General features: G+C 43.3%; 1 long non-coding RNA gene across 1 annotated transcript; it reads left to right on the top strand.

The window, feature by feature from the left end:
* Positions 1-23,249: 23,249 nt before the first annotated feature.
* Positions 23,250-27,288, top strand: LOC133364084 (uncharacterized). The gene is made up of 3 exons (XR_009757830.1): positions 23,250-23,405; positions 24,857-25,010; positions 25,647-27,288. It is a non-coding gene; the product is annotated as an uncharacterized LOC133364084 (long non-coding RNA).
* Positions 27,289-27,775: the final 487 nt, after the last annotated feature.

Raw genomic sequence — 27,775 nt, 5'->3', positions numbered from 1 at the left:
CCTTGAAATGCTGGAAAAGCCTCTGGGAGTCAGATATTGTTAATTACTGCTGCTAAGAGCTGCAGCTTTTCTAGTTCTGCGAGATACGTCCATAAATAATGAAGGGCTCTAATTTGTCAGAGCCCTTGTTCTTAATGTATTTCCCTGGGATGATCTGTTCATTCATTATTTTGCAGATTGCTATTTTTTCTCACTTTCATTGCAATCTATTATTTACATATCTGTATTTATGCAACTTTATAGATATACTCTCACATTTACACTCAGCCATTTACATGATTCTTTTCCACTAAACATCTTTCTTCATTGGGTCAGAAGTTGCAAATGTTTCTTGGGGTGATAATCCAGAGTAAGTCACAGAGCAGACTCATTGAAATCAATGGATGACCTCTGCATATGACTGACATTGGATATTACTCTTAAGTATATAGATCTCAGGGTCTCATTCAAAGTTTCAGATTTTGTCTCTTTCTTAGAATCTTCTGGAGTTGAACTTTAAATCTCAGGATCACAATTGAGAAGCTAGGAGGTAAAACAGTTTTCCTCATCTCCATCATTCTTTTAAATCACCCACCAATCTCCTGGTATCCTTCTTTCTATTTCATTCTGCAGAAGAGGTGGGCATCAATAAATGCATATAAATTTTACAACATTTGGGAAAGATAATAATGTAATAATGCTGCAGTGGCAGACAGTTGGAAAAGAGTCTTAAGAGCTCTGTCTCTGCACTGGTTTGCATATAACACTAAACTAAACTATGGTTTAGCACAAATGTGTGAGCACGTGAGCTCCTGGGGAGGAGACTGTGACTGCTTTGCTCCTGCTGCTGCTGTGATGCTGGGACTAAGCCATTGTGTGGCTTTAGCATGTTGTCTGAACACAGGGTTATGGTTTCTCTTGATCCCTCCCAACAGGCTTATGGTTTCTCTTGATCCCTCCCAACAAACCGTGAACTGTAATTATGGTTTTTCTTGGGTTTGTCTTGAGGAGAGCAACCACATGCCCAAGTGTGAATGACATGCTAAGCCAAGCCATAGCTCAGCTCACAGCAGCAGAGGAGCAGGGGGACTGGTGGAGGAGTGCAGCGGCCATGTTCTCTGTGATAACGCTCATATACTCACATAAAACTATGGTTTGCTTAGTGTTACATGCAAACCAGTTCTCTCTTTTTAATCACCAGTATCCAACAGGCACTGCCCCTGTTTAAAGATACCATATTCTAATTACACAAACTAGGGCAGCTCATTGACATATTATGCAAAATCATTGTAATTATGCAAATTAAGAGCATTGTCTGCCACATGCTTTGGCAACTGCCTCAAAAACATAGGGGAAGTTCAGAGAACAGATCTTTTTTACCTGACTATTTACTCTGACCGGGATTTGGTTCTGAGTTCTTCTCAGTCAACAGCAAAGACTGAGGAAGAGATAGAGCAAGATGCCTGGTCTTATGGTCTTTGATTCCTGTAGCTGTAGTCCATAGTCTGTGGTTCATCTTCCCCTGGTATAGTATATAGTGGAAGCTCTCTGTGGTGGACATGTGTTAACATTAGGCATATAACTTGGGACAGCTCATCACAATTGCTGTGGGAACTCTGGTATTACACCAGTGCTTTCTGTTGCAGACACATAATGCGTGGATGTCACACACAAGTGGGCATGCATGTGTAAACATTAGTGGAATATTTGAAGAACCCAGTCAAATCAGGTTTCCCAGATGCATATAAACTGGTGTTTAAAGATGCATGTACATGACACACGGATGATTTCCTCTGTGAAACACTGATGTAATGTCAGGCTTTTCAGCAGAAATCATAATTGTGATGATGTGCTTTGAAACTGGGTTTTCAACCCACATATTCCTATTCTTCTTCATCTTCTCTCTCTCTCTGTCTTAAACAACAAAACATTTGCTACGTTAAGTGGTGGGAAGAAAGTCCAATAAATAGCATCATCATCCTTAGAGTTTTTGTTAACAGTACCTCTGGCAATCTTACACTTGCCTTCAGGATCCATCTTGTTGGAGTAGCTTGAAGGTATTCCTGACAAAAAGAGTATTGTTAATCTAAGTTAGTTTTATTCAGGAGGAAAGGAAAGCAATAGTCTGAATTCATCATATCATGACAATTTCAATCTGTAAGCTTTGCAAGGCAATGATGTGGAAACATTAGACCAAACGTGCCACAGATGCACTGGCTGTAAGCTTCAAAGTAAAGGTTAATATAAGTTAAATACTGATATGTCAGCAATATGGATTATAGCAACTAGACATTCACACAAATGGCAGTTGGAGGTTAATCATTTTTTTCCTTTCCTGACATGTCTTTATGATAGGTTCACAACTGAAGGCATTTGCCTTAAGTCAGCTGTACACACAGATATGGGGAGCAGCTAGGCACCTTTTAGACACAGGAACAGCCATGCAGGGGCCACTATTCTATGAGGTGATCCCACGCTCTGCCTGAATGACACCTTAGAAGCTGACTGGAAAGAATCTCACCAGTAAGCCCTGCTCACATGGTTGCATCATTCAGATGCAGCTTCCAGCTAATGGGATTACCTCACAGAAAAGTACCCCAAGAACTTCAAGAAGGCAACCTGAATCCAAGTTGACCTGGATACATTAACGGGTGCTGTAATCAATATCATCTATGTCTAAATGGCACCTTCTTGATTTTTTTTTACTCTACAGCGCATAGTAGAGTATAATCTTTGAAGAAACCCTTTGAAGGGTTCCCAGAGCAGTTTACAAATGAAGAGAATTAAAAACAAGCAATAAACAAATTATTGTAAAACTGCAGAACTAAAATCAGAGTCAAATAAGATTAAGATTGTTGGTTAAAACAAGAAGCGCTGCTTAAAGACCATCCAAAGAAAAAAGTCTACCAGGTACCAAAGAGAAAATAAAGTTAGTGTCAGATGAGTCCCATTCCTTGGGGGATGAGCAGCTATCTCCAGGGGGTGGAGGGATCCTTGTAGTGGGTGATTCGATCATTAGGAACATAGACAGTGGGGTGTGCGATGGGCGTGTAGACCGCAAGGTGTTTTGCCTGCCTGGTGCGAAGGTTGCGGATATCGCCCGTCGTTTAGATAGTTTGGTAGACAGTGCTGGGGAGGAGTCAGTGGTCGTGGTGCACGTTGGCACCAACGACATGGGGAAATGCAGCCGTGAGGTCCTGGAAGCAAAATTTAGGTTGCTAGGTAGGATGCTGAAAGCCAGGACCTCCAAGGTGGCTTTCTCTGAAATGCTACCGGTTCCACGCGCAGGACCAGCCAGACAGGCCCAGCTTTGCAGTCTCAATGCGTGGATGAGACGATGGTGTCAGGTGGAAGGGTTTAGACTTGTTAGGCACTGGGGAACATTTTGGGACAAGCCGGGCCTGTACAAAAGGGACGGGCTCCACTTGAACCAGAATGGAACCAGACTGCTGGCACTTAAAATTAAAAAGGTAGCAGAGCAGCTTTTAAACTCACTGAGGGGGGAAACCCGACAGGAGCTGAGAAAGGTCCGGTTCGGAATAAACCTCCCCCCTGGGATAAAAACCAAAGAAATGATAAAATTTTAAAAGGGGTAGGCCTAGAAGTAGGCATTGTGAGAGCAGGGGCACAGGATATAAATTCAGAAGAGCAAAATTACCACAGGCCAAACCACAAGTGCCAAAGACACTTGAAGAGAGACACTGCTTACAAGTGCCTGTACGCTAATGCTAGGAGCCTGCGAACCAAGATGGGAGAACTGGAGTGCTTGGTCTTAGAGGAGAGCATTGATATAGTGAGCATAACGGAGACCTGGTGGAATGGAGAAAACCAGTGGGATACGGTTATCCCTGGATATAAACTATATCGGAAGGACAGGGAAGGACGTATTGGTGGCGGAGTCGCTCTATACGTGAAAGAAGGCATTGAATCCAGCAAGCTCGAAACCCCAAAAGAGGCAGACTCCTCCACAGAATCGTTGTGGGTGGTGATACCGTGCCCCAGGAGGGACTTAATACTGGGAACGATCTATCGTCCCCCTGATCAAAATGCTCAGGGAGACCTTGAGATGAGATATGAAATTGAGGAAGCATCCAAACTAGGAAATGTGGTAGTAATGGGTGACTTCAACTACCCGGACATAGACTGGCCGCATATGTGTTCCAGTCATGACAAAGAAGCAAAGTTTCTAGATATTCTAAATGACTATTCCCTAGACCAGTTGGTCATGGAACCGACCAGAGGGACGGCAACCCTGGATTTAATCCTCAGTGGGGACCGGGACCTGGTGCGAGATGTAAGTGTTGTTGAACCGATTGGGAGCAGTGACCACAGTGCTATTAAATTAAACATACATGTAACTGGCCAATTGCCAAGAAAATCCAACACGGTCACATTTGACTTCAAAAGAGGAAACTTCACAAAAATGAGGGGATTGGTAAAAAGAAAGCTGAAAAACAAAGTCCAGAGGGTCACATCACTTGAAAATGCTTGGAAGTTGTTTAAAAACACTATATTAGAAGCTCAACTGGAGTGCATACCGCAGATCAGAAAAGGTACCGCCAGGGCCAAGAAGATGCCAGCATGGTTAACGAGCAAAGTCAAGGAAGCTCTTAGAGGCAAAAAGTCTTCCTTCAGAAAATGGAAGTCTTGTCTGAATGAAGAAAATAAAAAAGAACACAAACTCTGGCAAAAGAAATGCAAGAAGACAATAAGGGATGCTAAAAAGGAATTTGAGGAGCACATTGCTAAGAACATAAAAACCAACAACAAAATATTCTATAAATACATTCAAAGCAGGAGACCATCTAGGGAGACAATTGGACCCTTGGATGATAAGGGAGTCAAAGGTGTACTAAAGAACGATAAGGAGATTGCAGAGAAGCTAAATGAATTCTTTGCATCTGTCTTCACAGTGGAAGATATAGGGCAGATCCCTGAACCTGAACTAACATTTGCAGGAAGGGATTCTGAGGAACTAAGACAAATGGTGGTAACGAGAAAGGAAGTTCTAAGCTTAATGGACAATATAAAAACTGACAAATCACCGGGCCCGGATGCCATCCACCCGAGAGTTCTCAAAGAACTCAAAGGTGAAATTGCTGATCTGCTAACTAAAATATGTAACTTGTCCCTCGGGTCCTCCTCCGTGCCTGAGGACTGGAAAGTGGCAAATGTAACGCCAATATTCAAAAAGGGATCCAGAGGGGATCCTGGAAATTACAGGCCAGTTAGCTTAACTTCTGTCCCTGGAAAACTGGTAGAAAGTATGATTAAAGCTAGATTAACTAAGCACATAGAAGAACAAGCCTTGCTGAAGCAGAGCCAGCATGGCTTCTGCAAGGGAAAGTCCTGTCTCAGTAACCTATTAGAATTCTTTGAGAGTGTCAACAAGCATATAGATAGAGGTGATCCAGTGGACATAGTGTACTTAGACTTTCAAAAAGCGTTTGACAAGGTACCTCACCAAAGACTTCTGAGGAAGCTTAGCAGTCATGGAATAAGAGGAGAGGTCCTCATGTGGATAAGGAATTGGTTAAGAAGCAGAAAGCAGAGAGTAGGAATAAACGGACAGTTCTCCCAATGGAGGGCTGTAGAAAGTGGAGTCCCTCAAGGGTCGGTATTGGGACCTGTACTTTTCAACTTGTTCATTAATGACCTAGAATTAGGAGTGAGCAGTGAAGTGGCCACGTTTGCTAATGACACTAAATTGTTCAGGGTTGTTAAAACAAAAAGGGATTGCGAAGAGCTCCAAAAAGATCTCTCCAAACTGAGTGAAGGGGCAGAAAAATGGCAAATGCAATTCAATATAAACAAGTGTAAAATTATGCATATTGGAGCAAAAAATCTTAATTTCACATATACGCTCATGGGGTCTGAACTGGCGGTGACCGACCAGGAGAGAGACCTCAGGGTTGTAGTGGACAGCACGATGAAAATGTCGACCCAGTGTGCGGCAGCTGTGAAAAAGGCAAATTCCATGCTAGCGATAATTAGGAAAGGTATTGAAAATAAAACAGCCGATATCATAATGCCGTTGTATAAATCTATGGTGCGGCCGCATTTGGAATACTGTGTACAGTTCTGGTCGCCTCATCTCAAAAAGGATATTATAGAGTTGGAAAAGGTTCAGAAAAGGGCAACCAGAATGATCAAGGGGATGGAGCGACTCCCTTACGAGGAAAGGTTGCAGCATTTGGGGCTTTTTAGTTTGGAGAAGAGGCGGGTCAGAGGAGACATGATAGAAGTGTATAAAATTATGCATGGCATTGAGAAAGTGGATAGAGAAAAGTTCTTCTCCCTGTCTCATAATACTAGAACTCGTGGACATTCAAAGAAGCTGAATGTTGGAAGATTCAGGACAGACAAAAGGAAGTACTTCTTTACTCAGCGCATAGTTAAACTATGGAATTTGCTCCCACAAGATGCAGTAATGGCCATCAGCTTGGATGGCTTTAAAAGAAGATTAGACAAATTCATGGAGGACAGGGCTATCAATGGCTACTAGCCGTGATGGCTGTGCTGTGCCACCCTAGTCAGAGGCAGCATGCTTCTGAAACCAGTTGCCGGAAGCCTCAGGAGGGGAGAGTGTTCTTGCACTCGGGTCCTGCTTGCAGGCTTCCCCCAGGCACCTGGTTGGCCACTGTGAGAACAGGATGCTGGACTAGATGGGCCACTGGCCTGATCCAGCAGGCTCTTCTTATGTTCTTTTGTTCTTCTGTTAGTCTCTTTGAGGTTCCATCAACAAACAGGCCCTGTCTCAGGTCAGCACCCACTTTGCCACTGATGACAGAGCAGAAATGCCTTGAAGATCTCAACATTTGAATAGGTCTCTCAGACTGTGAAAATTGGTCCTTAAATGAGAATATAGCCCTCTCCAGAAAAATGAATCCTATCTCCCTGATCAGATGAGTTTCCCACCAACGGTACTGTATCTTGCCTGGATTATGGTTCAGTTTATTTGCTTTCATCCAGTTCATTACATAACCCAGCCACAAGTTTAGCCTTCCACAACTTCATCTGAATCTGATTAAGTGGATGACCTCATTCACTGGGGGATGGAGTAGAGCCCCATAGCAGCTCATGGCATAATTGCCCAGAGCAACAGCCTCCCAGCACTAAGTTCTAGAACTATATATTCAGGTAGGAATGAAAACATTAACGGACACAGTGTCCCTTAATTCTCATCTGAGACAGCAGATCTCCAGCTTCAAAGGGAGAATATCACAAGAACCTGAGGACAATATCCTGATACAAACAAAATTAAAAAGGGGCAAAAGGGACATGTTAAAACCACTAATTATTATTATTCCCAGGGATTGTGAATGCAATCGCCCAAATTTGTACCTTTCTGTATGTTCAATTTTAATTTCCATTAAATTGTATTCTCTTTTTTTCATTCTATTTTCCTATTTCTTACATGGTTTTCATCAAAATAAATAAAAAAGAAATATTTTAAAAATCTCAGACAGCTGATCCAGTTGAATCCATGGTTGAAAGATTCCGAGAGAACCAGGAAAATCAACAGGATTGCACACTTTCTGTCTTCCCAGCATAGGTCATCCATTAGAGCTACCAAAGCTATTTCACTTCCAAAACCTGACTAGAAACCAGATTGAAATGGAACCAGATAATCAGTGTCCAGTGTCTTGATTGTGTGTGTGTGTGCGCGCGCGCGCGCGCGTGCAAGAGAGAGAGGGGGGGCTGATAGTTTTAAAATTTTTCAGGAGCCAGATAAAACCTTTTCAGGAGTGGACACACAACCATCTCCTTTAAAAGAGCTGGGACCACTTTTTCTTACAAGAAGGGATCTATAGTCCCTTCTTTCCAACAGCCAGTAAACCTGCTCAATGTAATAAACCAGGAAGGACAAGGTTTAAGCAGACATTTTGAAAGCTGCACTCAAACTACTTTGTTACTATTCTCAGGCTTCTCAACAACTGAAACAAATCCAAAAAATCTCACTCCAAGTTGACCTGGATCCATTAACAGGTTCTGTAATCAATGCACCATTCACATCAGCGTCAACGTAAACAGGTAAACTATACTATTTTATCATTGAAATATGTAGCAAACAGGTGAGAATAGGCTTCTGAGCATTCCTTAATTTCTGATTGTTGGCCACACACCACCTGGAAAAGGCACCACTGGATGGGATTTATTGCAAGGACCCGACAATGATGAAGAAGGAAATGACATTATTGTTTGATATTAAGTTGGTTTTAATTTGATGTTGCTAAGTACCATGGTTAAAAGGTAGTGTGAAAATATTTTAACCAAACACACACTGGTTTCAAATGAGTGTGAACTTTTGAAGTTATTCTGTGAATGCTAATTATTTAGAGGTTATAGTCTTCCCATCTCCCTTTCCATCCTCAATCCCATTTTGCTCTTCCTTTCTCCTCTAATCTCTGTGCAGACTCTTCCCTTCATTCTTGTCATATCCATCCTAAAGCTTTCTCTCCCTATTTTCCTTTGGAGTCTTGAGCTGCAATTCTAGGTGTACCTGTTTGCAGAGGCGTACCAAGGGGGAAGCGGGGGACAGTCCGCCCCGGGTGCACGCAATAAGGGGGTGCATTCTCAAATACATTCAACTGCTGGCTGGCACAGGTAACTTGTTACCCCCTCTCGCATACTCGTATACTCGTCCTAGCACCCCCACCCCCACTCTCTTCCCCACGCTCGCTCAGCCACCCCCTCTTGCACACTCCTGCACTCGTCCTGATACCCCCACCCCGATCTCTTGTTCCCACTCTCTCGCTCCCCCCTCTCACCTCCCCTCGCTCACTCCCTCACTCGCTCTACCACCCCCCCACTCCCCCTCTGCTCGCTCACTTTATATATATATATATATATATATTAAAAATGTGGTCTTTAGTTGTGCTTGCATTGCAATAGTGCTTAGAGGGCTCCTGTTGCAAACTCAGGGAAGTAATTTTCATATCTATCTCACCCTTTTTAATGTGTTGCATAGATCGTCAAATGTATGTCAGTATTTATTTGGCTGCCCTAAAGATGGGGGGGCTGGAAATGGAACGAGACGAACAGTACCCTTTATGGTACTAATTTGAAGGGTCAGATCTCTTTGAGCGACTGTAATTACAAAGAGCTTTGTTTGATCTTTCATCAGAAGCGAAGCTGACCACTTAAAGTGAGAGAACTATAATCAGAGCTGGTCAGTTTTAGATTTAGTTGGCTTGATCTTGTATGCAGAGCTGGCTTCTTTTGCTTTAATTCCCACTTTCTTCTCTAATCATTTCTTTCCCTTCTTGAAAAATGTTGGTGGTGCTGGGTTGGTTTTCTGCACATTTTTGTTTAACTTAAAAAAGAACATTTTTGTTTTGTTCTATAAGGATGTAATGATGCTGTCTAAGCCGTCTTGCTCCCTTTAAGAAGGAAAGATTTTGTGTGTCTGTAGAATAACTGGGCATTTATCAGTCTTGCTGTAGAGGAATGAAAGGTAGCATCATACCCCAAACCATAATTTGTCCTTGGCAGCAAACTCTTGAATTACAGAAATTTTATTTATTTATTTATTTATTATTTGATTTATTTATTTATTTATTTAAAATACTTATACCCCACCCTTCTTCCGATGAACTCAGGGCGGCTCACAATTAAAACGATAAACAATCAGAACAGCCAATATGCATGTTAAAAACAATTAAAAATAGATTAAATCAAAATAGATTAAAACTATAACATTTTCAGTTAAAAGCCTGCCTAAATAAAACAGTCTTCACCTGGGCGCGAAAGGACGATAGCGAGGAAGCCAACTGAACCTCGCTAGGGAGGGAATTTCACAATCTAGGGGCAGCCATCGAAAAGGCCCTATTTTGTGTCTCGGCAAGAAGAACTTGCGAGAAAGATGGAATAGTAAGAAGGGCCTCACCGGATGATCTTAAAATCCAGACAGGTTCATAGAGGGAGACACGGTCTAACAGATAGCCTGGACGTAAGCCGTATAAGGCTTTATAGGTCAAAACCAGCACTTTGAATTGTGCCCGGAAACAGATTGGCAGCCAGTGGAGCTGGTATAGCAAAGGAGTAGTATGTTCTTTGAACATATCCTGCCCTTCCTCCTAGCAGGAGCCCAAATGGCAGAGACAGGGTTTTTTCCCCCTCTGTTTTTATATCATGGTGGCATAAACCTCCCTGGCAAAACATTCTTAATTTTAATGTTTTAATGTATTTGTATGTTTTTATTTTGTACATTGCCCAGAGTGGCTGGACAGCCAGCCAGATGGGCTACTAATAAATTTAATAGATTAATTAATAAATAATAAATTCTTGGATTGTAGGCCTTGAAATGACTTTTTCCGGATTTTTTTCTGGCTTCATATAACATGAGAAACAATGACTCCTGAAAGACTGCATGTGTATTTCCTTTTGTCCTCCTTTATATCCATCCCTCTTCAGAGACCTGTGGTGAATGCTTTAATAATTATGTTAAAATAACAGATGATGTACTAATTTCAAGTTTTTTGAAACACAGTTCAGTTTAAACAGGATTACTTTTATCTAACATTAATTTAAAGTGTTTTCTGATCTGAAATATTTAACATGAAATTATTAAATTTTGTTCATATACCTTATTAGTTTACCATTAGATAGGCATAAGTTACTTCACATAAATAGTAACTGTCATAGGCAGAGCGTGAACAGATGTACTCATCAAGGAAACTTTTCAAGGTTTAAGCTGGCAGCATGGGCCTGTAGGTAGTAAAGCAGATCCAGATCTTCAGGGGATGCTGCCTTATAATAAGTCAGGCTATTAGTCAGCTATCATATCAGTGTATCTCCAGGATCTTAGGCAGAGGTCTTTCTCAGTCCTACCTGGAGATGCTGGGTATTGAACCTAGGAGCTTTCATATGCAAAACATGTGCTTGACCACTGATCTATAGACCAGACAGTGCTCTTGTTAGAGAGCTTCAGAAGTCATTACTCAAGATTTAACAGACAAAGCAGTTCCTAAGTACAAAGAACATATTCTGTCTGTGTCACATTTGAACTGTATAGGTACATATAGTTCAACCACCTTTCTCTGGGCTGGTAATGGCTGTGGTAATCAACATCTGCTGCACCTCAAGAGCAGCAGCCTGTTGGAGAAGCCAACATTCCATCTTTTACTGGTAAGTCTGGCTAATTCACATTCCGCTGCCCCTCTCCAATCTCTCAGCTAGGAGCAAATTCATCCACAGCCAATGACCCACATGAGGTTCCCTGACTCTCATCACACCCTCAAGGAACAAATCAAAGGAGTGACACTCTCCTTTGGTGTTTCCCTGGGCTGGGGCTGACCTGCTTGCTACTGCCAAATAGGCTTGCCTCTTGGAAACCAGCTATAGCTGTGGCAACAGGTTGCTGTTCTTGAGGTGCAGCAGAAAAAGGTTAGGGGGGTTACGGTTGGTGTCTACCTCCCAGCCAGCAATAGTCTTATTGATGTTTATGTTGTGGGTGACATTATTAGGTCCTGCAATAGTGTTGCTAGATAAAACAGCACTAAGGTCAGAACTGGCATCTGGGTCTGCCACAGGATCTGGTCCCTCCATTTGTATCTCTGTTATATGGCCTGTTGTTGCTGGTAAGTAGCTGTTTAAGGTTACAGGGCTGTTTCTAAGCAAGGACAGGTGTAGCACCCAGGGCCTGCAGGAGGGGTGTATTGTTGTCCAGAATAGGCTGTAAATCATTGATGATATGTAGAAGTGGTTTTATGGTCACTCTGACTTCTAGCTGCCTGACGTAAGAGGGGAACATTTTACTGTAAGGCTCGAAAACAGAAACAGTAATGTTATTATTCATTACTGCAACAGACCAATACGTAGGTATAAGTTTTTTCCCTTTTCTCAAAAATACATTAATGTAATTAAACTTTTTTCCTTTTTTGTACTGTAATATTTTATTTATTTATTTATTTTACTGGCATGATTATATATACGAAGTTCAATAAAAGAAAATTTTTCACTGTCCACATTTCTTTTCTGGCCATTATTATTATTATTTGTTTCATTTCGTGATTATTACTGAAAATAATTTTGTCGTATAGAGAAGGGGGGGGTCTTAAAAAATGATTCGCTCCGGGTGTCAAATACGCTAGGTATGCTGCTGCCTGTTTGGGAGGAAGTTACTGAACACAACAATTTACTTCCAATTAAATATAGTTAGGATGGAGATTTTTGGTGTACAGATGTAATCACGTATGTATGGCTCAAAATCATACATCCCTTTTTATAAGCCAATGGCAGAGTCTGAGATCTGGTCTTATGTATGGATGTGATGCCTCCTAAATTGGTAAACTAAAGGAAATTTTAAATTCTTTACACAATGTGCACTGCCCTGGATGCCAACCACACAGCATACACCAACACCAGGGATGCCACTAAATTTAGTGACATGTCAAAGTTAATTCTGGAATGTAAATTCTGTGGAAGTTGGTGTCTTGAGCCCTGTGGAGAACTCTTGGCAGAGCGGCTCCATAGAAGAGGACTGAAATCAAGGGGAGGGTCCCAGTGGTTTGCAGGGGGGGGATGATGCAGGGGAATATCTCAGTAGTCTGCCAAGTGACAGCCTTGCCCCTGAGATGCAGGCTGCCATAGAGAAGGCAAAGATGACAATTGACACCCCACCTACCCCGCCTTTGAAGAGTGTGTTGCCTCTGGAACTACCTCCCGACCCACCTTCTGTCGTAGACCAGTCTGTAGAACAGTGGAAGGGCTTGGAGGTGGAGAGCCCAGGAGTGAAGCACCCAAGGCATCTCCACCTCTGTTGCCAAGGGTGCGCTGCCACTTGTGCAGGGACAAACAGACCAAGCCCACTCTCCAGCTTACTCATCAGAGTGCCTGGGTGCTTGACCAGTCTCAGTTTGAGACACAATTTGCACACAACTAGTGTGCCCACCGTGATCCCTCATAAAGGGTCCCTAGGGGCATGTCAAGTTGTTGCGATACTGTCTTTGCTGGAGTAGCCATGTCTAATAATGTCTGGTAGAGACTCAGGGATTTGTGTGATCTGTAATCTGATCATTTTGCATTAAAAACAACAGAGAAAAACACATCAGTGATCCCAAGTCTGATTCTGAAGGGGTTAGCCAGGACAGCTGGGGGCAAGTCAAGAGAGTTTTGATATCCATAGGTTGCCACTAAAATTCATCCAAAACAAAAGACAAAGCCAGTGTTTCTTAAAACATCTGAGGAATTTCAAGTTATTCCCAGGACAAGCCAGCTGCTAAAGCCCTCCCATCCACGGCTTAAGAAGAATCAGTGGAAATAGTCTAGAACAAATGCTTTGAGGATAGCGGCCTAAATCATCAATTTTTCAGACATATTTTATATAGAACTAGTTGATGCAATGTTTTTCTTTTCTTTTTTAAGTCATTTCCTCTGGATCAACGGGGATCAATTCCCTGATCTCAGTTAGAAAATTAGCTTTTAAAATATTTGACCCCAAAGTCTGGAGCTATTGTATGAAAATTGCTTATTCTGCATTCTGCCCTCTTCTCTGCTTTTTTTTTTGGGGGGGGGGAAGAAGGAATGGAAAATCCATATTTTCCCAAGACATTTATACCAAGAATCGTGCAACAATTTTACAGATTTATAAACATGAGAATGTTTCTCCAATAAGGGTTTCAAAGTAATGAAAGTAATATTTCTAAAAAAACACAAAAAACTATAAATGCAAACGAATCGGATCTGTATTAAACACGTCTTTCATGCCAGAGTTCTAACATCACAGCAATTATCTGATTTGGGTAAAATAGTAAATCTGGTTTAATAAGTGGAGACTTGAGTTCAGTGTTAAAAACGCTACATATGGAAACCAAATCTGGTGATGCATCCCCATGTGCACAAGAGACGACCTAACTGCAGTGACAGGGGCAAAGGCCCTATCTAGCACAGAAAACAAGGAAAGACTCATAAGTGAATGGGACTATGGATTCCAGATTGTATTATAATTGGCATTGTTAAAAAAGCCTTCTACTACTAAGGCTTTTTCTTGTAAGTACTGACTCAGAAAGGTGGCTGTGATGTCACTTTGGAGATGTGCTGAGTTCTACCTTGACTGCAAAAGCATCCCTAGTGTTCAATTCCGTGTAGCCACTCAGTTCTGAGTTCCTGCATAGATTTTGACAATAATAAGTGATACTTGAAAAACATCTTGGAGGGGTCTAATACAAACAAAAGGCTTAATCAACTTCAGTTATATGCTACAACCAACCCACCCATTTGATTTAACATATATGGATGGAAAAACCTATTATGAGTTAAATGGAGACAGCTGGATTTTAATTCTTTCTCTCTCTTTCTCTATTTCTGTTCAAGTGGACAAATCCACTTTCTGTGGAGAGGCAGTAAACCACTTTCTGTAGCTGGGGGAGAGGAGTTGTAAACAAATTGTGGCACATTTTTAAAGGACAAGAATGCTTGACCGTTTGACCGATCTCAATTATATTGTTAATTCCTGAGTCTTCCCATGTGAAAAAAAACAACCATCACCTTATAAGAGGATCTAAGAAGCCTAGGAAATGTGATGGTGAATCTCTTGTGGCTTGCATGGTAAAGAAGCAGGACTGTGGTTTTACTTCTCTTTCTTGGCCACTCAAGGTTGAAGTAGCCAAATTTTAACTGGGCAAAGTAGAGTTGTGATTGAATTCCATAGAAAGTGGCAATTGAGAGCCGATTTGGGTATCTGTTTAGGTGATTGAGGTGGGACAAACACCCTAATCTGCTACACTATGGGTAACCACATTTTTGTAAATGAAGCCCTTGATGACAGCACTGAAAAAGACATTTTAGAGAACAGCTTGCAAGTTCCTCCTATACCTATCATAAGTTTCATAACCTATCATAATTTGTTCCTCCACGTTCAAGCAGATGAGATGAACAAAGGGAAAATGGAGTCACTCATATATTAAAGACCCTCCAGAGAATGGTATGTAGCACCACAAACAATTGATACTGATTGGAGTTGCAAAGTAATCTACTGCTCGCTCTCAACACATTCATAAATTTGTGGCATCACCTTGCTTCTAATGATTGTGGCTTTTGAGTCAGCCAAGAAATGTGTCAAACAAGGGGGTTCACAAAGGCATGCAGCTAATGAACAAATAAGGCCAGAACATAAATCTGCCAGGCAGGAGGAACCAGGGGGTCAGCCAGCGTGCTTTACCATTTGGGAAGCGCTGAAGGTGGAGGCAGAGAAGTCTTTAAGGGGGTCCAAATGTCCAGAAACCAAGAGATCCGATCAGGCAGGGCAGGGTTCAAGGCACGGGTTCAACAGGAGAGCTGGAGTAAGGTCTGCAGCAATGCTTGAGGTTGACTCTAGCAAGGAGTCTCCCTTTCCTTCCAGCCTTTTGTACTCTGCATGCTGGCCAGGTGCTTCCAATCAGCCTGTCTTCTTGCGAGCTCTCCTGCTCCTTAATCACACTGATTGCCTTTGTTGCTGCAACACCTGTTGGTGTCTTCTCTCTGCTGGGGAAGGGGCAGCCTCCTAGTCGCTTCCTGATTCTGGCAGGCAGGCTCCCTCAGGGGCTTGTCTCTGTCTGGTGAAGGATCCTGGGTTGTCTCCTTGCTTGTCCCCTCTCCTGAGTCTGCAGTCTCCCATTCCTCTTCCTCCTCAGATGAGTCCTCTGAGGTGGGCATGACAAAATGTTACAACTCTTGATTGTTCTAATGGAAGTCAAGTGAGCTGTGTACATTAGAATTAATGGGTTGGTGCAATGCAGGAATATTTTGTGACTGGCTCCTTTGCTGTTATTAATGTAGCCTGCAGCCCAAGATCAATGTAGCCTGCAGCCTGAGTTAGCAAGACACAGGTTATCAGGGTTTTGTGAGAAAGCACAATCTTTCAATTTTATTTTTAGAAAGGTGCACATGGAAATATGAAGTAGGAAGTGATAGTTCATTAACCTTTCCTGAACAGTAGAAGCCCATACATCAAACCCATGGAACTGAGGCCCAAGGTCCAATCTCTTCCCTGAGAAACAGATTCATGAATTGTTAATATTACTAGTATTGTTAACATTTATTTCAAAAATGGAACACTTTCTTTTCTGCCTGAAAGGCACTCAAGGTGATACACATCTTATAGAAGACTATAAACCCACTAAAACAACCATTAAAAACTTTCATCAGAACCAATAATGAAGTACTAAAACCCCAGCATATCAGTTTGGAATGGCTATGGAGATAAAAAATGTTTCCATTGTGCACCTAAATCCCATCCGTGAAGTGTTCTGGTAGGTCTCTTTGGGAAGTTAGTTCCAAATCTGATGTGCTACCATAGAAAACACCCTGTCCTGATCAATGCAAATTCTCGTTTTTATTATACAGCCGCAAGAGTAGCTGTACACTATAGCCAGCGTGGATTTTTCACATTCCACAATATTAAATTGAAAATACCCCCATGCCATTCTGATGCTTCCCATAAGCTCATTTCAAAACTAAACCTTACAAAACATAGTCTTGAACTCAGAAAAGCTTACTTAACAAAACTCTAAATTTTCATGGTGGTACACAAAACAATCCGAGAGAATTGAGAGTTCAAAGTGTAAAAAGAGAGAGAGAGAAACCCCAGACCCCTTTTGGACTTTTTTCTGTCAGTGTTCTCATAATTTGTTGAAATTAATTAAAAATCAGTCATGTTCACAGAGTACCTGTAATCCTATTACTGACCTTGCCCCATACTTTGACCTTCATCTTCTGCAACTTAAAAGTTAAAAAATGCCTGGCTGATTTTTAAGAAATTTAAGAAATTTAACACCAAAGTCAATGATAAGCTTGGGTATGCTCAGTAAGAGCCAACTGTCAGTGTTCTAAAAGCTAGACTCACAGCTGCTTGACTTGGCTAATCACAGGGTCACACCCACACCTTTATTTCACTTTAGAGAGTCATGGCTTCCCCCAAAGAATCCTGGGAAGTGTAGTTTGTGAAAGGTGCTGAGAGTTGTTAGGAGACTCCTATTCCCGACAGAGCTCCAGTGGCCAGAGTGGTTTAACAGTCAGCCACTCTGACTGAAGCTCTGTGAAGGGAAAAGGGCATCTCCTAGCAATGCTCAGCACCCTTCACTAATTACACTTCCCGGGATTCTTTGGGAGAAGCCATGACTGTCTAAAGTGAAATAAAGGTCTGGTGTGGGTGTGGCCAGGAACAGCTTTGGTTTAAATTTGGGTGGGAGTCTTCATGTGCCTGCTGTTGAATAAAAAGGTGGGGAAAACCCTGAAAAACAATGATACTGTTCACAATATTTTCCTTTTGGAAAGGAAGGGGCTTCCCCTCTGCCCAGTGCCCACCCACCCAATCTCTTCCCTCCCCTCCCCCTTCCTGCCCTCCTCCTCCCCTCCCTCCCTCTTTCCCCCTCTGTCCCCCAAGTCAGTTTCACCTATCCTAAGCATGATTGCACAGGGGTAAATTGCACTGAACTCAGAAAGCATGCAAATGATCAAACCTGCCCTCCCCTTCTCCTCCTCCCTCCTATCCTCTCCCTCTTGCACCTTCTCTCCCCCTCCCTCACTCTCCCCATCCCCTTCCAATCCCCTCCTTCCCCTCCTCCTCTTTCCCCTCCTCCCCCATGGTAAATTTTACCCATCTTAAGCATGATTCACACTGAACTCAATATGCATGCAAATGATCAAACCTGTCCTCCCCTCCTCCCTTTTGCCCCTCTCCTCCCCTTCCTTTGCCCCTCCCTTTCCAATCCCTTCCTTCCGCTCCCCTCTCCCCTTCCTTATTCCTTCCCTCTCCTCTCCCCTCCCCCTCCTCCTCAGTCATGGTCAGTTTTACCTAACATAATCGTGATTGCATGGGGAAAAAAGCCCTTGAGCTCAATAAGCATGCAAATGATCGGACCTGCTTTTCCCCTCCTTCCCCTCTCCTCTCCCTTCCTCCCCTCTTCTTTCTTCCTCCTCCCATGCCCACTCCAGCCCTCCCTCCCTCCTTTCATAATTACATAATTCATTGTAATTTCCCCCTTACTATCCAAATGTCAACACTGGGGAAGAAAACAAAGACATAAGAACATAAGAACATAAGAAGAGCCTGCTGGATCAGGCCAGTGGCCCATCTAGTCCAGCATCCTGTTCTCACAGTGGCCAACCAGGTGCCTGGGGGAAGCCCGCAAGCAGGACCCGAGTGCAAGAACACTCTCCCCTCCTGAGGCTTCCGGTAACTGGTTTTCAGAAGCATGCTGCCTCTGACTAGGGTGGCAGAGCACAGCCATCACGGCTAGTAGCCATTGATAGCCCTGTCCTCCATGAATTGGTCTAATCTTCTTTTAAAGCCATCCAAGCTGGTGGCCATTACTGCATCTTGTGGGAGCAAATTCCATAGTTTAATTATGCGCTGAGTAAAGAAGTACTTCCTTTTGTCTGTCCTGAATCTTCCAACATTCAGCTTCTTTGAATGTCCACGAGTTCTAGCATTATGAGAGAGGGAGAAGAACTTTTCTCTATCCACTTTCTCAATGCCATGCATAATTTTATACACTTCTATCATGTCTCCTCTGACCCGCCTTTTCTCTAAACTAAAAAGCCCCAAATGCTGCAACCTTTCCTCATAAGGGAGTCGCTCCATCCCCTTGATCATTCTGGTTGCCCTCTTCTGAACCTTTTCCAACTCTATAATATCCTTTTTGAGATGAGGTGACCAGAACTGTACACAGTATTCCAAATGCGACCGCACCATAGATTTATACAACGGCATTATGATATCGGCTGTTTTATTTTCAATACCTTTCCTAATTATCGCTAGCATGGAATTTGCCTTTTTCACAGCTGCCGCACACTGGGTCGACATTTTCATCGTGCTGTCCACTACAACCCTGAGGTCTCTCTCCTGGTCAGTCACCGCCAGTTCAGACCCCATGAGTGTATATGTGAAATTAAGATTTTTTGCTCCAATATGCATAATTTTACACTTGTTTATATTGAATTGCATTTGCCATTTTTTCCGCCCCTTCACTCAGTTTGGAGAGATCTTTTTGGAGCTCTTCGCAATCCCTTTTTGTTTTAACAACCCTGAACAATTTAGTGTCGTCAGCAAACTTGGCCACTTCACTGCTCACTCCTAATTCTAGGTCATTAATGAACAAGTTGAAAAGTACAGGTCCCAATACCGATCCTTGAGGGACTCCACTTTCTACAGCCCTCCATTGGGAGAACTGTCCGTTTATTCCTACTCTCTGCTTTCTGCTTCTTAACCAATTCCTTATCCACAAGAGGACCTCTCCTCTTATTCCATGACTGCTAAGCTTCCTCAGAAGCCTTTGGTGAGGTACCTTGTCAAACGCTTTTTGAAAGTCTAAGTACACCATGTCCACTGGATCACCTCTATCTATATGCTTGTTGACACTCTCAAAGAATTCTAATAGGTTACTGAGACAGGACTTTCCCTTGCAGAAGCCATGCTGGCTCTGCTTCAGCAAGGCTTGTTCTTCTATGTGCTTAGTTAATCTAGCTTTAATCATACTTTCTACCAGTTTTCCAGGGACAGAAGTTAAGCTAACTGGCCTGTAATTTCCGGGATCCCCTCTGGATCCCTTTTTGAAGATTTGTGTTACATTTGCCACTTTCCAGTCCTCAGGCACGGAGGAGGACCCGAGGGACAAGTTACATATTTTAGTTAGCAGATCAGCAATTTCACCTTTGAGTTCTTTGAGAACTCTTGGGTGGATGCCATCCGGGCCCGGTGATTTGTCAGTTTTTATATTGTCCATTAAGCTTAGAACTTCCTCTCTCGTTACCACTATTTGTCTCAGTTCCTCAGAATCCCTTCCTGCAAATGTTAGTTCAGGTTCAGGGATCTGCCCTATATCTTCCACTGTGAAGACAGATGCAAAGAATTCATTTAGCTTCTCTGCAATCTCCTTATCGTTCTTTAGTACACCTTTGACTCCCTTATCATCCAAGGGTCCAATTGTCTCCCTAGATGGTCTCCTGCTTTGAATGTATTTATAGAATTTTTTGTTGTTGGTTTTTATGTTCTTAGCAATGTGCTCCTCAAATTCCTTTTTAGCATCCCTTATTGTCTTCTTGCATTTCTTTTGCCAGAGTTTGTGTTCTTTTTTATTTTCTTCATTTGGACAAGACTTCCATTTTTTGAAGGAAGACTTTTTGCCTCTAAGAGCTTCCTTGACTTTGCTCGTTAACCATGCTGGCATCTTCTTGGCCCTGGCGATACCTTTTCTGATCTGCGGTATGCACTCCAGTTGAGCTTCTAATATAGTGTTTTTAAACAACTTCCAAGCATTTTCAAGTGATGTGACCCTCTGGACTTTGTTTTTCAGCTTTCTTTTTACCAATCCCCTCATTTTTGTGAAGTTTCCTCTTTTGAAGTTAAATGTGACCGTGTTGGATTTTCTTGGCAATTGGCCAGTTACATGTATGTTTAATTTAATAGCACTGTGGTCACTGCTCCCAATCGGTTCAACAACACTTACATCTCGCACCAGGTCCCGGTCTCCACTGAGGATTAAGTCCAGGGTTGCCATCCCTCTGGTCGGTTCCATGACCAACTGGTCTAGGGAATAGTCATTTAGAATATCTAGAAACTTTGCTTCTTTGTCATGACTGGAACACATATGCAGCCAGTCTATGTCCGGGTAGTTGAAGTCACCCATTACTACCACATTTCCTAGTTTGGATGCTTCCTCAATTTCATATCTCATCTCAAGGTCTCCCTGAGCATTTTGATCAGGGGGATGATAGATCGTTCCCAGTCCCTCCTGGGGCACGGTATCACCACCCACAACGATTCTGTGGAGGAGTCTGCCTCTTTGGGGTTTCCAGCTTGCTGGATTCAATGCCTTCTTTCACGTATAGAGCGACTCCGCCACCAATACGTCCTTCCCTGTCCTTCCGATATAGTTTATATCCAGGGATAACCGTATCCCACTGTTTTTCTCCATTCCACCAGGTCTCGGTTATGCTCACTATATCAATGCTCTTCTCTAAGACCAAGCACTCCAGTTCTCCCATCTTGGTTCGGAGGCTCCTAGCATTAGCGTACAGGCACTTGTAAGCAGTGTCTCTCTTCAAGTGTCTTTGGCACTTGTGGTTTGGCCTGTGGTAATTTTGCTCTTCTGAATTTATATCCTGTGCCCCTGCTCTCACAATGCCTACTTCTAGGCCTACCCCTTTAAAAATTTCATCATTTCTTTGGTTTTTATCCCAGGGGAGAGGTTTATTCCGAACCGGACCTTTCTCAGCTCCTGTTGGGTTTCCCCCCTCAGTCAGTTTAAAAGCTGCTCTGCTACCTTTTTAATTTTAAGTGCCAGCAGTCTGCTTCCATTCTGGTTCAAGTGGAGCCCATCCCTTTTGTACAGGCCTGGCTTGTCCCAAAATGTTCCCCAATGCCTAACAAATCCGAACCCTTCCACCTGACACCATCATCTCATCCACGCATTGAGACTGCGAAGCTGGGCCTGTCTGTCTGGTCCTGCGCGTGGAACTGGTAGCATTTCAGAGAAATCCACCTTGGAGGTCCTGGCTTTCAGCATCCTACCTAGCAACCTAAATTTTGCTTCCAGGACCTCACGGCTGCATTTCCCCATGTCGTTGGTGCCAACGTGCACCACGACCACTGACTCCTTCCCAGCACTGTCTACCAAACTATCTAAACGACAGGCGATATCCGCAACCTTCGCACCAGGCAGGCAAAACACCTTGCGGTCTACACGCCCATCACACACCCCACTGTCTATGTTCCTAATGATCGAATCACCCACTACAAGGATCCCTCCACCCCCTGGAAATATATCCTTGGCATGAGAGGATAGCTGCTCATCCCCCACGGAATGGGTCCCTTCTAAGGGATCGTTTCCCTCTTCCTCAGCTGGATGCTCTCCTTCCCCGAGACCATCGTTCTCCATGATAGCAGGAGAGCTATCATCGTTGGAGTGGGACACAGCTATAACGTCCCTGAAGGCCTCCTCCACACACCTCTCTGCCTCTCTCAGCTTTTCCAGGTCCGCCACTTTGGCCTCAAGGAAATGAAGTCGTTCCCGGAGAGCCAGGAGCTCATTGCACCGAGAGCACACCTACGACTTCTGTCCAACAGGCAGATAGTCGTACATGCTGCAGGCGGTGCAAAACACTGGAAAGCCCCCACACCCCTGCTGGCTTCTTACCTGCATAGTGTTGTTTAAGGTTTATTATGTCAATGGGTTGGAGACTGCGGTTTAGTTGAGGTCAGGGAACAGACGGGCAGAGTGGGGGGCCCTGGCCTCCTTGCCCTGCTGCCGCACTCACTCTGCTGCTTAACTCGCCTTGACGCTTCGTCCGCTGGGGCCTTGACGCTTCGTCCGCTGGGGCCTTGACGCTTCGTCCGCTGGGGCCTTGACGCTTCGTCCGCTGGGGCCTTGACGCTTCGTCCGCTGGGGCCTTGACGCTTCGTCCGCTGGGGCCTTGACGCTTCGTCCGCTGGGGCCTTGACGCTTCGTCCGCTGGGGCCTTGACGCTTCGTCCGCTGGGGCCTTGACGCTTCGTCCGCTGGGGCCTTGACGCTTCGTCCGCTGGGGCCTTGACGCTTCGTCCGCTGGGGCCTTGACGCTTCGTCCGCTGGGGCCTTGACGCTTCGTCCGCTGGGGCCTTGACGCTTCGTCCGCTGGGGCCTTGACGCTTCGTCCGCTGGGGCCTTGACGCTTCGTCCGCTGGGGCTCCCTCTAGCTCGTGGAGCAGGCTCCCTCGCTAGGGTGCTCTGACTTTATATGTGTGGCTGGTTCCTCCCAGCCACTGCTGCCAGCCAATGATGTGTTACTTGAGGCTGATGGCTATCAGCTGGGGCTTAACACTTTAGTATTCTCTCAGGCTTCCTTCCTTCCTGAGCGAGGGGCGGGGTGGGGCTGTTTAAGCTTTTGGCTGCTTTTAATCTAATCAAGGGGCTGGGCCTTCCAGGCAAGTCTTTTGTGTTTGTTGTTTTCCCGCCTAGAACAGCCTGACCTTTCTTTAACCTAGGGAAACAGAGCTTGTGGTTGTGTTTCAGGAAGGCTGAAGCTGCCCTTTTTAGCAAGGACTGAGCTGACTCTCTCCCTGTATGTGTCGGTGGAGTTTCCTTTTCCCCCTTCTCTCCGACTGGAATTTAGCCTTGTTTACAGTGTCCCCTGAAGCTTTCCTGCTAAGGTGGTGTTGAAAACTAGCTTTCTATGGGCTTCCTTCTCCTAGGATCTGTCTCCTAAGATATAGGTTCTTTCAGGATTTGGCTCCTAGCTCAGGGTGACCTTGGGCTGCCCTTATTACTTATTGCTCTGAGCTGTTTTACTTCAATTAAATAATGGAATAAATGGGAGCTACTTACCCTCTTTTCGCTCTGCTGCTTAACTCGTCTTGACGCTTTGTCAGCTGGGGCTCCCTCTAGCTCGTGGAGACAAAGACAAAGGAGAGCAAGGAGTATAACCAGATGATGTGAGCGAATGGAGTTGTATACAGTTAAGCTTCAGGTAGGATGAGAATAAGGGTTAGAAGGCCAGAAAATGTGAAGTATGGTGGCAAATATAAAACAGAAAAGTGACCTCAAGGGAAATTGGGTGGAACACCAAGATAATTTGAGAGCAAGCAGCTATACATGTATTACTTTCCCCACATTACAGTTGGCTGAGTACCATGTTAAGGATGGAATGATGTTCACAGAAACGTGGAAATGTATTCAGGCATTCTCAATGAGAAGATCAGTAATGGCAGGCTGAAGTCACTGAAAGATAGCTTGCCCACCACTACTGATCTTCTCCTGCAATGTGCAGCTGTAAGAGAGTGTTGGCATGTGTTCTAGGTTAGACAATAAGAAGACCCCTGTTGGACATCAGACCAAAGGCCATTTTCCTGTTTTTAGCAATGACCAGCCAGGGACTTTAGGAAGCTTACAGCAAAAGATGAAGGCAACAGCCCTTTCCTCAGCAATGTGTATTCCCAGAACATAGAGTTAAACTCATCAAAACTTATAGCTATCACCACATCTTGTGGCAGCAAATTCTATCAATTTGTTATGCAATGTGTGAAGAAGGATTTTATTTGTCTATGTCCCAGTGGATTATGCTCTAAAACTTGTAGATGACACTGTGAATTGTTCCATTTTTTAAGGGATTAAATATATTTCTGGGCCTTTACTACACAGCATAGAATGATGCCTTGTAAAAACTTCTCTGGCTAGTTCTACCAAGCATGGAGAACCTTCAGTATTCTCCAATAAAGGCTTCTTTTTATGAGAATGCACCAATTCTTGCATTTCTCTGGTGAGAAATGAATTAGTTGAGTAAAGTGTAGTTTACCTACAGCAGCTGCAAGCTGTAAGCTGAATCTGTGTAGTATTTCAGAAAGGTCATTAAGATTAGCACACTCCTTTTTCATTATTATTTGGTAAGTTCAATAAAAAAATAAAATGTTCACCAGAGCCTGATGAATAAGGAAAGACTGATGCAATGTAATCAACAGGAAGAAATTCTAAGTGGGATGTAATGTCACTAACAAAACAGAGAATAACACATTAGTTCTTCTGATGTGACCATTTAGTAGCTAAAGCTATGGTCCTCAAGGTTTCACCTATAGCAGCCTTTCCCAACCTCTGGGTCCCCAGATGTTGTTGGACTACAACTTCCATCAGCCCCAGCCACCATGGCCAATGGTCAGGAATGATGGGAACTGCATGCTAGCAATATCTGGGGAGCCAAAGGTTGGGAAAGTCTGATCCATAGCATTAGGACACAGGTCTGCTGTGTGCCAATGCCTTATTCATCTAGGGAGGTCACGAATTCATCCCAGAGGGGTCACAAAGAGCCAAAAGATGAATTATTTATTAATTTTAAAATTAATTAATGGCTGGTCTGTACACCACCAATTTTCGAGTCTGCACTGAATGTGCATGCAGCCACTTTCACCTCCCCTTCCTTCCTTCCAGCTGGCACTGTCAGTTCCCGCCACACAGAGCTGAACAGCACAGCACTCAAGCGAGTGTATCAAGAGAAGGGGCCAGCTGTAGGTTCCAGTGCTTCTCCCCCCCCCTTTGTCAGTGGCAGTGAGGGATAATCGATCAAACTGATTGGTTCTCGCAGGTAATAAACATCATCATTATATTTGTGAAAAAAATGACATTAACACTTCATTATGTATTTCTTAATTAACAGACACTAAAATTACAACGATTAGCATGTGGGGGTTGTGAAAATGTTTGAGGTTACAAAGCAGGTGCCATACTCATAAAGGTTGGGAACCACTGATCTAGATCTAGGAAGGGTATCATTTTTGTAGGAAGAAAAAGACCCTTCTCTTGTATACATTCATAATGAAATGGCCCCAAAGTTTTGTCCCTCTCTTGAAGATCTAGTGTGGGGTCCACAGGTCTTATCTCGCATAGAAGTCAACAAATAACTCAGTCAGTGAAGTTGAGCACATGTTCCAGCACCTTGTAGGGCTGAGCACATGTTTCCAAACAAGCCTCACATCCAGAGAATTTCAGGACATTGCAGAAGCTAGCAACTGCCATCTCATTGCATTCCCCAAGCTTTTTGACATCAGGTAGATGGAGCTTCTTTCTCACCAGTGAATTCAGTACTAGTGTCCTGGCATTCTCTAGTCCTTTTCTTAAAGAAGTCTGAGGAGAAGGTAGCATGTGGGTTTTTTGCATTCTTCCTTGATAAGGACAAACTCTTACTTATATCTTTTCTGGCTGATGTTCTTATGGTCTTTAGTAGGTACCAGAAGAAGTTACAAGGAGATGGGATCACCATCCTTGGCATAAAGAAGCTGACTACATCAGTAAAATCAAAGCTCTCAGCATTGAAAGAACAGCAATTGACTGGTGGGTGGATTGGTCAATGCGTTCAAGGATGAAACCACTGCACACCTAGATAGAACTGTGAGGCTGAAAGAAATTCAGCTGATGAGAAAGTGCACAAATTGACACAAGGAACACCATCAGTATGTATCTGACAGGAGAGATGTTCATGCTGTCTGTAATGAAGTGGTTGACTCTCTTGTTGAATTCTTGAATGTTTTGAAGTTAATGCTGATCTGTTACTCTGTATGAAGTTTTTTGCCACTCTACAACCTTCAGTAAACCTGGAAGAAGTTCACAGGGTTCAGTCCTTCTATCTGACAGAAGATACTTCAGCTTGACAACGTAAGTGATGTTGTCATTGTCCCATTTGGTTCATTTTCTTATCTGATGCATACAGAAACATCACAGTACTCATGGTACATCTTCTGGCAGCTAAACCTCGCAGTGCTAATGCTGAACTTTTCATTAGCACAAGTATCACCGTGAAGTCTACCAACAGAAACAGACTCTCAGTTGATTCAGAAAATGAATACTTCTAAATCTGTCACTATACACCACCATTCACTGAATGGGATCCTAGGGCATCAGTGCTCCTTTGGATTAAAAAAATGAGAGCACAGAACCAAAGACATGGATGAAGCAAGAGAGCATATGTGGTTTAAGGGAATGGTTTCGGAGGCTAGCAAGCAAAACTGTTCCCAACAACCATTCACAAATGGTGACAATCTGATCATCTCAAAGCAAAAGAAATTTTAACTTGCTTAGCATAATGCGAGAGGAGGCACCATGGCATAACTCTGTAATCTTCTGCTCTGTGTTTGTTTTTGTACTGGCACGTAACAGTTGTATACCTGTGTTAGGGATGGAGTCCATTGGGTGGTGCCACTTCAACAGCATTCTGTCAACAGGCCATATTAATTCATTGTCCACTAGCTGCTGCCTTTACCGATCCACTTTTCCCCTCACAAAAATATCGATATATAAATACTGATATTTTGAAAGAAAATATTGATTATTTGAAGAAAATATGGATAAAAGAAAGGAAAGCAGCATTACTGCTTCTTTCTCCTTTGCTGTGACTGAGATTGGTCAGTTTTCCCATTAGCAAGCAGAGAGAGACTGGCTATTTTCCTTTGGGAAAGGAAAAGAGGAAAGCAGCTTTCAGTGCCCCCCCACCTCCTCCTCGGCAACCCTAGAATCCTTAACATGGGTGAGACTTGGTTTGTTTCCTCCTGCTTGGAGCTTAGATTATTGGGGTGTGTGGCAGAGAGGGAGGGAGAGGGAGAGAGAGAGATCTGTACTGCTATGCTGTGGGTAAAATCAATAAAAGAAAATATATTTGAGGGTATATTCAAAGGGAAAAATGCAGAGTTGGGGGAAAGCCACTGAAGTTCAGAGCAAACAGGACCACTCTGCAAAGATGGAGAATATGCAGGCCATTTAAAAATCTGGTGCTAAATCCAAATTCAGCAAAAATTCTCACCCATCCCTAACCCATGTATACTGTTTAACTAGAGTTCAGTATGAGTCAATAAATGCCTTTGACTAGACAAGTAATTAGTTCCATAATATACTATAGTAGAACCTCATTATAATGTGGGGGTTGGGAGACAAAGGATGCACCTGCGTTATAAGGGTTCCATGTTATAACAAAAACCATGGTACTGTATACAGTATTGTACTTGGGTACATCGTCATACCCACAGTCTATCCAAATCCACAGTACAGCTAACTGCACTACATGTTCATAGGCAAAAAACCTTGCAGTTTAAGAATGTACCTATAGCCCACATATATTTCTACCAAACTTTAAAAAGCAGGGAAATTGGGCCAGGGGAGCAGGAGACCTGACCTCCTCTCTGAGATATTGTACTGCCCGACAAATTTGTCAAAATGCAAAGACAATTTGGGTTGGTCTTTCACAGTCCAGTCCACTGCCTGTGTAGCTTGGAAGAATTTGGTAACAAAAGGGCTCTGAGTTTTTTTTCTCTCTTTTTAGACTTTGAACTCTTGATTATCTCTGACTGTTTTGTGTTATCA

Source organism: Rhineura floridana, chromosome 9 (genome assembly GCF_030035675.1).
Source record: "Rhineura floridana isolate rRhiFlo1 chromosome 9, rRhiFlo1.hap2, whole genome shotgun sequence".
NCBI lineage: Eukaryota > Metazoa > Chordata > Lepidosauria > Squamata > Rhineuridae > Rhineura > Rhineura floridana.
Note: the sequence above shows the minus strand (reverse complement) of the source record. Positions and strands in the feature narration are given on the sequence as shown.